Raw genomic sequence first — 5094 nt, 5'->3', positions numbered from 1 at the left:
TAGCAAATAATTTGTAAACAACTCAAATTCTCATTTATCAGACAATGGATAAGTAAATTATAGTACATTTTCATGATAGAACAGTATATTACATGGGAAATGAATCAAGTACAATTGCCTGCAACAATGTGAATTAATTTTAGGAATATAATGTTGAATCAACAGTTCAAATCAAAAAAGGCAGCACATAGTTTAATATCCTTTTTATAAAGTTAAAAAACACATAAAATTACATAGTAGAGTATTTGTGCATCTGTCTATTTTTGGTTCACATATATTTATTGTAAAACAGAAAAGACAAGGGAACCATGAACATAAAATTCAGGATAGCTATTCCTTCTGAGGGAAGAGGGAGAGATAAGAAAGAGGGAGAGCAAATAGGAAGATGTAGATTATTTGTAATGTTCTAATTTGTGGGTGATGTGTTCATGGGTATTCATTGTATTATTTAAAACTTTATATATAAATTTTAAAAAATTATAGAGGGTCATGTATAGAGTGATGAGAATGTGTAAACCATGTACACATCTGACAACTGAAGTCTGTAGCTCTAGTCTCAGTTAACAACAAAGAATATTTGTATATTTAGTGAACTCACCAAAAAGCTCTGAGTCCACCTAATTAAATCATACAAAAAAAGTGCAACTAAGGTAACATATTTGACAACAGTTTGAGTAAAACATTAATATTCATCCTTTGTAAGATTTAACTTCTAGCCCTTTATCAAGTTAGATCACCAGAAATTAAACTATCTGGTCTGAATTAGTGTAGCTTCTTGTTAAATTGTCTTTAGCAATGTAACTTAATATTGTTGTCTTTGGCATTCTTGCTAATTGATGTAAGAAATGTTGCTTACCATTCTTACCTTAGAATTAAGGATTCCACACTTTTTTAGAAGTCTCTGTTGCAAAGATTAATAATCTAGCAAGAGCTGCCATTCAGAAAATACACTGTATGTTCCAGGCACATGCTTTACTGAATATCATTCTCACTATAATCTTGCTAAGTGGATATTATAATCCTCCCTTTAAAGATGAGGAAACTGAGGTCAATTTAAACAACTTGTCCACAGCTAAAAAGTGCTTGACACAGGATTTAAACCCAGGTCTGTTTGATCTCAAAGTCTGTGCATTTTTACTGTACTACTCAGTTTCTCTAAGATAAGGATTTTAGTAATCAATTATTTGTGAAACGGAAAGAGGTATCTGCAGAAAGGAGACTATGGATGCTATAGAGACAGAGGTCTGTTTGGGCAAAGCCACAACCAGGATGATGTGTGGTGTCGGAAAGAAAGAATTTTCCTCTACTTTTCAAAGGTTCTTTCAGCTGGCTTAGTCATCAAATCAACATGAGACAGATTAACAGGAGAAAAACAAATTTAACTTTATACATACAGGAATCTCACGTACATGAGAGTTTCCAAGACAGAAGGATAAAATGAAGTATACATGTCATCCTAAACTAAGGAATGGGAAAGGGAGCCGGGGCTTCAAAGAAGGGGAGGTAATTCATAAGACAATAAAAAGAGCAGATGGTTAGTAATTAGATATTTGCCTTGCCATGTAGATGGGTCACTCAGATAAAATTTATCTCTGGTAATAATTCTCATTCTGGGAAAGACCCTCAATTTAAATTCTTCTAGGTATTTAAGGGAGGAGCAGAGTTTCTCTTGAGCCCTCAGAGTTCCCATTGCCTTTAGTTCAAAATAATCCACAATGACAAAGCAGCACATTTTGAGGAGGCTGGTTCTGATCCCTTTCAGCGGACCATGTAAGTTTGCCTGGAAATGGCAAGATTTCTTTTGCCAGGCAGCTAGAAAAAGAACTGGACTTTGGTCACTCAAGCATGCTGGGGACTCAGACTATTTATGACTTGGATATCAAACGGAAACTTGATTTCACAGGAAAGGATGTCTGGGACATTCAGGTGACATACACACAAGAGTTTATCTATGATTTCAGAGCCTTTAATGAACCACGGGTTAAAAACCCACGATCTAAGCTTCCCTCAGTTGGAGCATCTCCAGGACACAGGAGAACATGAGCTCAACCCCACCATCTAGTGATTTGATTTTTTTACATCTCAGAGTCCTCATCTGTAAAAAAAAAGTATTAATAATCCTACCTTGTAGGTTTTCAGTAATGATTAAATGACCTAATACAGGTATGACACTTAGAACACTGCCTGAAAAAGAATAAGCACTTTGTAATTGTTGGTTATTACTATTGCTTAGTTATGCTTTTGTATATAATTTCATTATAATTGGGAGTGCTGAAACTAAAAAAAAGAAAGAAAGAAAGAAAAATGACTTCATGACCACTGAATTTTGTGTTTTAACAGTCTTCTATTTAACTTTTATTTACTTACGTTACATCATCTTCACAGCAAATGTGATCTAATTTATTCCCAGTCTACCCCTTTTGTGCCAGCAAACTGCTCTCCCTGAAAGGAAAAACAATGCCCATTACTAGTCATTCAATGTTTCTTACTTTCCTTGCTCCTCATTTCTGCTTCTGAAATATCATTATAGTAATAGTTCAATGAGGGGAAAAAACCCCCTATTTTTGTTGCGTTTTTCCCCCATTTTTGAGCTGTAAAATATATCATGTACATAAACTGGTATTAAAAAAAATACATTTACTGACTTAAAAGAAGAATGAAATGAGTCCATTGTGTAGATACCTTCAGTTTGCCCATCACCCTAATGCCCTTGCTCCGCTCAACGTGCTCCGTGCTGTGGGGAGCTGACCCTGATCCCTACGGTCTCCATCTCCAGCCTCCTTTGCCTTCTGACTTCCAGTTGTAATAGGCAATGCATTGACTTATTTTCTACACATTGCCTCTACCTTTGTAAGTAATCCCTTTAGTAACTTCCTCTCGAATCCATTTGAGTGTATCCTCTGTTTCTTTTAAGGCTGCAACCAGCTCCTCAGGGAGGGATGGCCTATACCATCCCTGGCATGTACCAGGGACTGGCATGTACCAGTCTAAACTTTGCGTTAATCATTCCCTTGCTTTTTTTTTTTTTTTTTTGCGGTACGCGGGCCTCTCACTGTTGTGGCCTCTCCCGTTGCGGAGCAACAGGCTCCGGACGCACAGGCTCAGCATCCATGGCTCACGGGCCCAGCCGCTCCGCGGCATGTGGGATCTTCCCGGACTGGGGCACGAACCCGCGTCCCCTCCATCGGCAGGTGGACTCTCAACCACTGCGCCACCAGGGAAGCCCTCCCTTCCTTTTTAAAAAAAGTAATTTCACCATCTGTGTATTTGAAAACATATATTACTTAGTTCTGCAGTCTTTGACTTCTATAAATGCACTAATTTAAGGCATCCCCCTGCCATGTTCCCCCTGCTAATTTGGAAATGATACATTCTATTTATATATATTTAGTAGTGATCCTAGAAATTTTAATATTCATATTTAACTTAAGTCTCAACTTAATCAAACATTTACCTTCATTTTAAACACTAGCATTTTTGGAATGCTTTGCCCCTGATTACCCCTTTCCTAACTTCAATGCTATTTTTATCAAGGATTTTGATTCTGCCTTATCTTTTCTTTTTTCATAAATTTATTTATTTATTTATTTTTGGCTGCGTTGGGTCTTAATTGCTGCACACGGGCTTTCTCTAGTTGCGGTGAGCGGGGGCTACTCTTCATTGTGGTGTGCAGGCTTCTTACTGCAGTGGCTTCTCTTGTTGCAGAGCACGGGCTCTAGACATGTGGGCTAAAGTAGTTGTGATTCGCTGGCTCTAGAGTGCAGGCTCGGTAGTTGTGGTGCACGGGCTTAGTTGCTCCGCGGCATGTGGGATCTTCCCAGAAGAGGACTTGAACCTGTGTCCCTTGTATTGGCAGGAGGATTCTTAACCACTGCGCCACCAGGGAAGCCCTGCCTTATCTTTATACTTGCAAAAAGTAGCCTTTTTTTTTTTTTTTTTTTTGCGGTATGCGGCCTCTCACGTTGCCGAGCAACAGGCTCCGGACTGCAGGCTCAGCGGCCATGGCTCACAGGCCCAGACTCCCCGCGGCATGTGGGATCTTCCCGGACCGGGGCACGAACCCGCGTCCCCTACATCGGCAGGCAAACTCTCAACCACTGCGCCACCACGGAAGCCCCCTGACTGGTCATTTTTGATAGCCTCTTACTTCTTCATCTTATCTTCAGTTCCTTCTATTATTTCTTTAAAACACAGTAAACATATTTATTGGATAACCTGTATCTGTTAACTCCATATTAGCAGACATTGTGTGTCTCATTCTGCAGTTTGTTATTCCTGATGACTCTTGCTGATGGTGGCTTGATTTCTTGATGGCTTGAGGTCATGACTCTCAAATCACGCTCCTTGGGAAAGTTTTTTTTTTTTATGGGAATGTCTTGATGTCTGGATTTAAAGTGCATTCTCCTAGAGCATATTTACACTTAGTTCTGCTAAGCACCTTAGTATACTACCAACCTAGAGATTCTAAACTAAATTTTTAGCTTGGGTTACTGGGAACACAGATTAATTCAATTTTAATTCTCAAACTCACATAAGTTTCAGTTTAGGATAGAAATTCTCTGCAAAGACCCTTTCCTCTTCCCCTTCCCCTCTCTCCCTTCATTTCTTCTCCTTCTCTCCCTACATTCTCTTTTTCCCTATATCTTTAAACTCTCTCTCTCTTTTCCTTCCTTCTTTCCTCCCTTCCCTCCCTCCCTCCCTCCCTCCTTCCCTTCCTTCCTTCCTTCCTTCCTTCCTTCCTTCCTTCTTTCCTCCCTCCCTCCTTCCCTCCCTTCCTTCCTTGTTTTTCCTTCCTGCTGCATGGCTATGATTGGCAACTAGCCCCAGCACCTACCTCCGCAGAATGCGTTTTTATTTCTCAAGTTAGTCTCCCTTTATGATTTATGCAGGGAGCTTCCATCTGACTGGTTTGAACCCCAGACTACATGCCCTGGGCCACCAGAATTAGGAATATGCTCTCAGCATAAACATCACTTTAGCCTTGTTGTATGGGGCCTCCAAGAACTGCTTTACTGTCCCAGAAGTTCAATCATGCATTTCAAAATATTTTTAATGTAATTTTAATGTAAGTGTTTTGTAATGGGAGGATTTTTC

This window comes from Lipotes vexillifer, unplaced genomic scaffold, assembly GCF_000442215.2.
Source record: "Lipotes vexillifer unplaced genomic scaffold, Lipotes_vexillifer_v1.1 scaffold16, whole genome shotgun sequence".
Classification (NCBI taxonomy): Eukaryota; Metazoa; Chordata; class Mammalia; order Artiodactyla; family Lipotidae; genus Lipotes; species Lipotes vexillifer.
Note: the sequence above shows the minus strand (reverse complement) of the source record.